This window comes from Dromaius novaehollandiae, chromosome 4, assembly GCF_036370855.1.
Source record: "Dromaius novaehollandiae isolate bDroNov1 chromosome 4, bDroNov1.hap1, whole genome shotgun sequence".
NCBI classification, from domain to species: Eukaryota; Metazoa; Chordata; class Aves; order Casuariiformes; family Dromaiidae; genus Dromaius; species Dromaius novaehollandiae.
In genome coordinates, this window is record NC_088101.1 from 59,114,373 (window position 1) to 59,125,408 (window position 11,036).

General features: G+C 43.1%; 1 long non-coding RNA gene across 1 annotated transcript in view; it reads right to left on the reverse strand.

Moving 5' to 3' along the window:
* Positions 1 to 3,694, reverse strand: part of LOC112979526 (uncharacterized) — a 125,407-nt gene extending 121,713 nt beyond the window's left edge. The window contains exon 1 of the long non-coding RNA XR_003258195.2: positions 3,182 to 3,694. This is a non-coding gene — a long non-coding RNA (uncharacterized LOC112979526). The remainder of the gene's footprint in view (positions 1 to 3,181) is intronic.
* Positions 3,695 to 11,036: the final 7,342 nt, after the last annotated feature.

The window sequence follows — 11,036 nt, forward strand, 5'->3', positions numbered from 1 at the left end:
CCCTTCAAATGTTGACCAAATTTATGCAAACTGGGCATTAAAATTGTAATTATCATTTTTTAGAAGACATTTGCATTTTATTCTGATCCAGTGCAACAACTACCATTAAAACTCCTAAAAGCTTATGCAACAAAAGAATAATATGATTGCCTGTTTAAGTTAAGTCTTTTTTCCCAGCCAAAGCAAAAAGCAGTCCTGCTAAAAAGTCTCCCAGAAGTTTCTAATTATTTCATCTTCTACACAGAGGGGGAAAAACACTTACTGAAGTCTGTTGTTTTTCAGTCAGCTATTACAATCACTTTGTCTGTTTGTAACAGCAAGAGAAGGAAACAGAAATTCCTGTTTCTGAAAGTCACCGTGATACATATAAAACTGGACAGACTGAAAGATTAAAATGAAAGCTTAAAAAATAATGCAATATAAGCTGTTGATCCCAACAGGCTTTAAAAGTGGTTTTAGAAAATGTCAGCATGTCCATATTTTAGAAAAAGATGAAAAGCTGAAGCATCTAAAAGCATTTGATTTATACTGCATGGGTGTTCTTATGCCAAAACTGGATATTACTCATAAAAACAAGAATAAAAGATAATGTTTTATCTGTAGTCATCCACCCTTCTAAATGCAAGTTATCATATTGTAGTGCATTGTGCTAAGAGACACCAAACCTGGAAAATGTATCAAATGGATACAACATGCAGAAAAATAACTTTGGTGATACTGTTCTGCTGAGAGCAGTAAAAAATGATGACATCAGATAAAATACCTGGCCCAGGCAGTTGATGACATTTGTCTGTATGCTGGCTTTGCACAAAGTGAAGAGCACAAACAAACAAAAAACAAAAGAAAGAGAAACAAACAAACTCATCTTTCTCCGTTAACAGAGCATGAATCAAATTGCAGATCTGAGCAGTCTGAAAGACAAGAGTCCAGGGAAAAAAATCCTATTCTAGTCTACACAGATGAAGCTGATCTTCACCTTCCACTCAGTGTGAGTCGATATAGAGAACAAACAAACAAACAAACCAAAATCAGCTTGCTATCAGTCTTACATCCACCCAAAACAACCTATGGAGATCAAGTATGACCATCCAGGAGATGGTGCAACTCCACGTTTAGGTCCTGTTGCAGTTCTCCACAGGAGACGTTCTCCTGTATCCTGCGCCAGATGGACCCCCACTGCTACCAAAGCCCAACAGCATAGCCCAGTATGTCCTGCACGGTGGTGATGAACAGGCACACATTTGCTGGACAAGGAGATAGGAGAAAAAATTGCTCTGCCAGAGCCCATGCTAGTTTTGAAAGGGTCAGACAAGACCGCTTTTCTCTAGGAGTAAAGCTTTAGTTCCTAATCACTGGGGGACTGCAGAGAGGGGATCTCAAAGCCCCATCTTAATAGTCACCCTTTGGACAAGCACAATGTTTTAAGGAATCTCAGTCCAAGAGCTGACAGCTAAGCACACTGTTGCACTGTTACTGGGAAAGAAAAATGTTACTGAAATCTCTCCTTTAGAGGAACTGCAACAGGCAATTGCAAATAACACATTTTCTTAAGCAAAAGAGCAACTGTCATCAAGCCTAAAATCACTAAGGTGATACAGCAAGTCATAAACTGGCTTCAGCATGGAATAGCTGCTCCTTATTGAAAGGCAACTGTTTAAAGAAATCAGGTGGACCATACTATAAAGGTTGTGGTCTGTGCTGTCTGCCTTCTACCTTGCAAGAGTTTCCATCGTGCAGAAGTTCAACAGAGAAACTGGAAACACTGAAATCTAAATTAGACAGCAAAACAGACACACAGTCCAAAGCTGCTTGAAGTCCCTCCAACTTTAAATGAACTTAATGCCTCTGTTAGAAGGCGAAGGAAGGCTACGCAACCCCACGGGACTGGTCTCTGCTGCTGAGCTTAGCATATGCACCTGATACGTTCAGGAGAGGCAGGCAGTGAGAGCAGGGCAGGGCACCTCAGCAGCCCAGCCGTGCGGCCACACCGTTCTGCCAGGTCAGCCCGTCCTTCCGATTCCCTTGCCTTTCCTCCTCATTTTAGGCAAAATGCCTTCTCCTTTGCAGCACCTCACCATCTGGTCCAGCCCAAAGGTACCTCCCTGCTTTGTCAGTTCAGCACCTCTTTTCACATTTCACTTGAAAATACACCTGGCTAGATAAGGAGAAATTTCTTCCAGATGTCAGGAACTGAAAATGAGCAAATCCTTGCAGAGAGAGAGGTGATATTATGTGAAAGGAACACTGCGGGATAATCAGAAATAAAAAAAAAGACTTCTTTTAGAGGTCAGTGTTTAAATCTTTTTAAAGACAATTAAGTTTTTAAAATCTCCACAGTATTCCCCACACTGACTACCTCATCCACTATTTGTCTGAATAAAGGAAATATTGGGAACACCTCAGAAACACAGTCTATATCCTGAAGAATGACAAACTGCGAAAATGATTAAGACAAATCACGCTCCAGTCCAGCATGGTCCTGGAGCCTGTCCTGTCCGTCTGAAGGGAGCACGTGTCCCTCCAGGCTGTGCCTTATCTCGGCAGCTTCTGCTAAGGACTCGGGGGGGACCCACCATCAGGGGACATTAACGCAGCGCTCCCATCTGCGGGCAGGGGAACGAAGAGGGGTCCTCGGGGTTATAACTAGGAATGCCATACGACACGCGGGGCGTTTCTAGACACGAGGCGTGTTTACTAGGCTCCTCACCATTACAGCTGTCCTTGTGCAATGGGAACAAAACAAATGTGCCCATTGTTTCAAAATCCAAGTGCGGTAAATGCACACAATTGAATGATTGCTGCCGTGGTCGTGGTTTATGACTTACTACATTTAGTCTGGGTCTTTGTAGCTGCATGAATATATATTAGTCTGCTCCATATGAGAGTAAGTCTGGTTTGGATTAGGTTTGTAGAGAGCTGTCAGAAAGTCAGACTCTAGCAAATAAGCCCCTGTAGGTTCACTTGGAAAAGCCCATAAAATGTCTGCTGTTCATTTAAATTAGGTTCAGAAAGAAACACAAACCTGAAAGCTGCCAGTGTTTATATATTCGATTAAGATTTTTTTTCTTGGGGGGCAGGGGAGGCTGGGAGGGGAGTTATTCTGGGAATGAGCCCAGTCAGAGAGGGGCCTTGGGCCCCGCTCCTCGTGCCTGCACGCAAAGCGGAGGAAAAGCAGGCTTACCTGGGGACCCGAGCCACAGCACTGCCAAGATAAATCCCTCCCTGGAACTGGAGCCCGGCAGCAGAGGAGCAGCACAGTTACCCTGCAATTATTGCTGAAATCTCCAGACTGTGGTGGTGACTACAGCATGTTCCAGGCCTATTTTCATATGCACGGCTTGCTTAATTGTAATTTCTCTCCACACGTCCTCTGAGCCTCGGCTGAGCAGAGCTGCCTGGGCCGAGACCCACACCGCCCGGCGAGGTGGCGTGCGGCATCTCAGCTCCGGTCTTCCTGTGGGGCTGCCGGCACCACCACGCGGTCCCCGGTCCTGCACGGCTACACCACTGTGTGCAACGGTGCTTCTCCCTGCTTGGCACCGACATTCCCTCGGGCCGTTTGAACTTGCACTGTGCTTTCTTTCCTTAAGTACTCCCTAATTTAAATACCCCTGTTTTAGCGGTGAGGGCTTCTCCCATGAGCTGGGGTTGGGTCTGCACCCCTGGCTGGTGACGCCGGTGTAAGAGCTGACGTGTCGGCTCTCAGACACGCCTGACTCATGCACTCTGCAGCGCAGGTCATGGGCTCAAGACTTCCCACCTCGGTCTGTCTCCAGCTCGTCTGGGCAGGCCCATTCTTTAGTGGGCTGAGGAACAAGTAGATCTAAACAAAAATCGGAGATCCTGCGAGCCTGCCGCTTTGGCCTCTCGGGATCAGCTCTCAGGCCCCCTTCCGTGCCGCAGGAGCCTCCACCTCTCCCCACAGCCTCCAGGGCCGAGGAGGTTTTCCAGGCAAGCTCGTCACCGCCAGCCTGGCCTGCTCCCATGCCTGAGCAGTCCCTGCAGCCTCCTCGCAATAAACCTGTGCCCAGCCTTGTCTCTGTTCTTCCTTGCCCTCTGATGCCGCAGCTCCCCAGAGGTCAGTAAAGGCGGCAGCTCGCTCCTTGGCGTTTCATCCGTTTGCCAGAAGAGAGACGCAGGGATCAGCAACTCCCGCCTGGGAGAGACCCAGCGCAGCCCCGGGGCCACCTCCCAATGCTGCACCACTGGCCATGTGCACGCTGAGCCCTCGAGTCATGCCCTAAGGGTAGGCGTTAACGCAGCGCGTCTCCCACCAGCCCTGGCCCCGTGGCGGTCACTCGCCTCCCAGCCTGCCAGGTGGGAAATTAGTACAATTAGCCTTGGACCCCCAGAGGGAGAGAATCTCTCTCTTTTCCTCATTATTGCTGTCCAATCATCCATCCAAATGCTTACAGAGATGCTGTGGCTGCTGCACCTAAGCGACTGGAACAGAGTCCCCAGATGCCCACTGCCTTGACTCCAGTCCTGTAGCTTGATCACCTTTTCTAACCTGCCGTATACATGTTTAGAACTCTGTCTTGCCCATCTCTTTACTTTAGTGTCACCAAAAGCTTGTGTTTTTCTCTCAGCTTCAGCTTCTGGAATCCAAAGATTGCACCAAAACCTCAGCTTTTCTTTAAAAACCTAAAGAAATAGGTTTGGTTCTAGACAACCTGCTTGTGGAAGAACATACCAGTCAGAAGAAAAAATCTTAAAAAAAAAAGCACACCACTCCTGAACTCACTGTGTCTTACAAGGTTTGAACATCAGAGGGTGACAATATATTTATAGTTGTGACTTTTAATATTAGGTCACTGAAAAATGCAACAGGCAGGTACTTAAAACAGGCCAAGAGGGACCTCACTGTTACTCACACATGAGTGCACAAAACATAGCCTGGTGTCTTCCCAGCTTTGCATCAGTCCCACCACTTCCTTCATGCTCTGCTCTCTCCAAGGGACATTTGTTTTTCCGAACAGTGATCTCATTTTCACAGTTTTGGGAGTCTTAACTTTCTATTAATTATTATTAGCAGTATTGCTAGCAAGAAGGTGGTAAAGAACCTGCCTTTCAGTAGGGCAAGTGACAGGTGCTGTCCCAGTTTTAGTCAGGAACTTCATACCCTACTAAGGTCAGGCTTCTTTTAGCTGAACACACATTTGCTAATTTTGGGAAGCAGTTAATAGGCACAAAGAATTATCTGTATCTTATCGAGTGCTGCCATTTTATTAATTGTTCCTGAAGACTGAGGCTTTTCAGACTTCCATTTTAATTAGAAGGAACAGTTGCCAAAAGCAATTTCTCTCAGGCAACTTTCACCATTCATTGAAGTCTTCATTTATTTCATATTATTTCAAGGCCAGTTTAAAAAAAAAAAAAAAAAAAAGAGGCTCATAAGAACAGCCCATCTATTCAGGTTCTGAAAAGTCTATTAGAGAGCAGCTGGGGGCGGGGGGAAGCTTGTTGTGAAAATCTCCTGTCCTTGGCTCAGCCATATCTCCCACACAGCTTTGTCCGCTAAATGCACTGTGTGCTTCAGTGAGATAAAAGGAGGCTACCTTTAAGCCTATTCAAAAAATAAAGGAAAAGTATATGATCATCTGCAGAAATGCTGAAAGGCCCATTTGTGTTTCATGGGCGATTTAGGGAAGCTTTCTGTGTAGAGGCAATCTGTCTTTTGATCATATTCCTCTAATCCTCCCTCCCTGCCTTTATTGCTCATAGGAATACATGGATGTAAACACTCACATGGCTACCCAAATTGTTGTTATTTATAGAAGATAATGGAGCTGTTCAAACAGCACAATACTCGGCCACAAATATTGATTGATGCCATCTAACTGTACAGAGGATGGCTACGCAGCTGTACGACACAGGACACTAGCACATTGCGCTGGCTAGTGGTAATGGTAAGGCTGTGTCTGCTGTGCAGACACATCGCCTGCTAAATCTGCTCCTGCTGTACAAGCAGAAGTATGAAACAGTCCCTGCCTGGAAGATTTTAATCTGCAAGAGGCAACAAGTTGTAGAGTAAGTTGAGGAAACATGAAGGGAGAACAATGGGGACAATAATAGGATCCTGTGGGCACCTGGAGACATAAATTAAGAGGATTTGTCAGTGACGTGACAACAGCAGCCCCATACACATTGCCTGCTTGGCTATTACTGGCTGCATAGTTCATACGTGAACTCATGGGACCAAAGCACCCCTAGCCTGGGCAAAGCCCATCCAACCAAGCGAACACAGCCCTCAAAGCTCTGGGTGGCCTGGGACTCATAGGGAAACAGCACAAATCTGTGAACACTGCAGAAAATACTTTCACAAAGTATTTTGTTTGTGACATCAAAGTAATGTACACATATTGTGGAGTTGGCTATGATGTGCCTTGGTGAATTTAAGAGATATGACTGAGAAAAAAGCACTCAGATCATGGAAACACTCCTGGCAAGAAATGAAAGCCATGCCATGAGTCATTCAAGACGTAAGGAGTTAGATTTATTTTAAAATATTTCAATTTGATTTTTAGCTCTTGCTGTAAAGCGATCAGATACATAAATTAGATTATTTTCATGTGGAATTTCTAGTATTTCATTCCATTAACACTGACATACACATACTTTCTGCCCATTGAATGGTGCTTCATATTTCAGTAAGTTTATAGTGATGGTCTTAGCATTTATTTCTTCTCCTGGAAAAGTGGATGTAATTTGTGCTAAATAAAATATTTTCCTTTGTAATATCAAGGACCAGGCAGTTATCTGTTATTGCTACTAAAACCCCGTAAGGTTGATTGTTAAACTCCAGTCAGCTAACAATGCAAGGCATCGCCTTGTGGCAGTTGTTAGTAATACAAGAGCACACCACCATGTTTTAGGGCATCCCTGGACATCACTGTCATGTTATGTGTGCAAATGGATGTCCTGCACTAGGAGGTGGTTTATTTTAGTTATGTACCAACTAAACACTGGAAGAAAGAAGTTCAGAAGCTCAGATAGCAGAGATACCTCTGCTGTCCATATTAAAGGCATTTAGAAAGGGAAAAACAAGAACCCACAAAAAAATGTGTCAATGAATTGAAGACTGATCAGTTTGAAATGACCAAGTATATTAAAGCTTATTAATTGGCCATGGATATTAAGCCATCAATGTGTGGTGGAAAAGATTAGTATCATCCTTGAGCAGTACGATCCTATGGGGCACCTCCTGCAGAGATACTACCATTGTAGAATGAAATTGAGAAAGTATGGTACAGAGCTCTTTTTAGACCTGTCCTGAATACTGGGTACCATTTATAGTCATCTATGTCCAAGAAAGATGGATTCAAAGACAAATATAGGCCAGGCAGGATAATCAAAGGAATTAAGCACTTCTCTCTTCAGAAGAGATGGAAAGATTTGGCTTTTTTAGCCTAGAGAAACAAAAACTAAGAGAAGACATGATTGCTCTCCAGAAATACATCAGCAGGGTAACTAGCAAAGAAGGATTTCTGTAGATAAAGAATGATATTGGCAGAAAAACAAAAAGATACAGGTTGGAAGTTAATAAATTTAGGCTGGAAATCAAAAGAAAATTTCCAAACATGAGAAGATTGAAATTCTGGAACAATAAGAGTTAGAGAATGGCACAAAACAAACTTGTTTTTAAAACAGTAACTGGTAAAATTAAGAACATGATTATTCAAAGCAGTTGCTGTGACAGCAGGGCTCAATAAATAGTGGTGTTCTTTCTAGTTTTACACTGATAGCTCAGCTGATGCGATTGACCCTGTCTTTGATTAGAAAATCAACGGAAGGTGCAGCTAATGGCAGGCAGTATGTTTCTGATTCAAAGACTTTGCAGAATTTATTGGGAAAATACCTCTTTCAATCAGAGGCAAATGGAAAAATAGGCACGCTTTCCAGCTAGCCCTCTATCATAACTGAACGATCTCTCTAAATATACCAATTTTGCAAGCTGACATTTTCTTGAGCTAGGTAAGAAGTAGAAATAATCAAAAATGGATAAAAGTACAAAGTATTCCATTTTTCAACAAGATTCTTTTTTCAGGTAAAAATATTTTGAAAAGATCAGTCAGAATATTACACCTACCAGGTAAATACCATTTCCTGTAAAGAGCCACGTTCATTTGAAAAAGTTGGCCCCAAAAAACCCTAAACCACAACCAGCTCTGCTGAACAATGGATCGATAGTGATGCTCATTTCATCAGTCGTAAGTCAGGGTTTTTCACATTCTTTTCAGGCAGCAACCTTTAATGGATCTAACAGGAAACCAATTCTCTGTTTGACATCTGTTGATATTTCTCTGATTGTAATATTTATACATTTATTTGCAAACCTCTTTTGGCAACCAGCTTTTAAATTGGCATTTGAAGCTAGGAAAGTGCTTTCTCCTTGCGTGAGGCAATAGTGCCATCTCGTGGGACACACTCCGCTTCGTGCCTTACAGTGGGCAAGTGAGCAGTAGCAGGAGAAAGGCTGACAGAACTCTCCAGCTTGGAGCCTTTCTTCTCACACACCTCTCCTCAAGAAAAATATAGGTATATGGGGGTTTTTTTTAAGCTATCTCCCTCAAGTTAGCATGTGAACGTTCATCTAACATGCTCACTAGCATTTGCTGGGTGCTGTGGTATGGTTTTGTAAGGCTTTTGCTCTGCTCCAAGCTGCTCTCCTCTAGACCCACGCTACTGCAGTGCTCTGTTCAGGTATGGCCCATGGGAGCCAAGGTCCTGCTGTCCTGCTAGGAAGGGCCCCATGGAGAGCACCTGACCCCCGCTCTGACTTCTGCCCATGTGCCGAGTGATGCTGTCAGGCATCGCCCAGCAAGACCAGCCTTGCTGGACAAGCATGAGCAACGAGTCCTCAGGGTCCTTGGCATGCGTGCTGAATCGTGGGTGCAGAATTGACGTGCCAAGGCAATGGGCACAATCGTCAGACAATTCTGACCTGCTCAGGACCCCGTGCCAGCGCTCTGCCATCACATCTGGCTTTGGAGAACAAAGTTATTTACACATACACACACACACACACAAACTGCCAGTCATATCTCATCCCCGCCTCGCCTCTCTGCTTTTTCAGTCCTTTTCGTCTGTTTTTGTGCATCTTTGCCTGTTTAATGCCTTTTTTCTTCACTCTCTGCAGAGTGAATAAAATACAAATAGCATTTCACATACTGGAGAGTTCTGAAAGCCTTTCTCCATTTAAAATGTCAGCTGTCTTACAGAGGGAAAACGACTAGGATTCATTTGTTTCTTTCATTATTCTCCGGAGAACCAGCATTGAAAGAAGTGTGCCAGGAACAAGGTCTTTGTACGGCTCCTTGGTGGAGAAGGGAATTGGTTAACCTGAATCAACTTCCCTTTACACAGAGGTGTTAAACAGAAACCGGGTGCCCAATTCATACTCCTGCCTTTTGTGCGAGGCTTCTCCTCCCACTGCCACACTGGTCCAGTGAGACTCGTCAAACCCTGTAAGTGCTCCCTGGCCAAAATTACAGCAGGCTATAACTAGCTGGGCTCCAGCCAGCCAACTTCTTTGTAATCATGTTAAGGTAATTCACGGTACTACTTTTTTTCCTAGCTCCCCTGAAAAAGGTGGTGTTTTGGAGCTATTGGATAGATATTAACCAGAAATAGGAATTAAACAGGACCCCGTGCTCATAGCAAGCTTCCTTTTGCAGCCTGCGCTTAGTGATATCAGCCATGCTCAAGAATGAATCTCAGGCTGGAATTTCCGTGCTTCTGTTGGTTCAGCATTACCAGTGAAGCTAAGTGTCAGGAGAAAATGTAAAAGAGGACCTTCATTTATCATTTGTATGCTCTTGCATATATTCCAGTGTTATAAAATGAGAAGAAAATGTCACAATCATATATCCTGGCTTCCTCTCTGAGGCCCTAGGATTTTCTTGGATTGTTATACATGAAATATAAGACAAACACCCACTCCCGAGTTTAAAATTCCTGTGATGGACAATCCATCACAACCCTTGATAAATTGCGCCAGCTTCTTTACAGTTGTACCAAGAAAGAAAGACCACAAGCTCACACAGAAAAGATGTCACCTTGAGCTTTAGCATGCAATGTTCATTTGCAGTAACAGCAATTGAGATCTGGTTTAATTTGTTTTAATCTAAATGCACTCTTATTTTACAAAGTGGAATTCAGAGGAGGTAAGGTGCTGTTAGTGTAAAATACAAAGACAGCTTAATATTAGTATTTTATTAATTCTCTAACAAAATAACTCATTTTCAACACAGTTTTGAGGTACTAGTTTAAAGCATGCTCCAAGAATTCTCGATGTTTATGCAGACTAATTGAAAAGGACAGGTTATTTAGACTGTAGTCAGTCATCCCTGTGAGAAAAACATATGGTACTAAGTGGTATTAATCAACTAAAAATGGTTAAATTCAAATTTTCATATGCATTTCATTGATATAACAACTGAAATATTTGAAGCCAGTACCTCATTTAAACCACAAACTCTTCAGGTCAAGCAATACACCACACACTGATTGGAAATGAAAATACAGTTGTATGCATATAATAAAGGACTGGCACAGCTCTATCCATACCTGGTTTTAGTTAGATAGATTTCTGCCCAAATTGCAGCTGCTTGTAGAAGTAATTAAGTTCCATTTTCTGAGCAAAAGTGTGACATTGAGGATAAAGTCAAAGACAGTGGAAATGTGCCTTGGGGACAACTTTGCATTGAACCAGCTAATACTTCATATTCCCTCATCTAAGCTACTTGCCTCCCAGCCTGAATACTACTCATTCACTTGTTTGCACTTTAAAAGCACTTTGCAAAGAATAAAATATTCAATTTCTGATTGACACATAAAACCAAGTAAAAGCATGTATAAAGCTTTGGAAGAAAGAAGTCTGTCTACATAGTACTCACTAAGTGTAGCATTATGATATGAATCAGCCACCTTGAGAATAGTTATAAAGCCCAGTCCCAAAAAGCAGAGAGAAATTTGATAAAATAGCCCTTCAGTTTTGAATTTTACATTTGCGCTACAACTGACTGTAATTAATC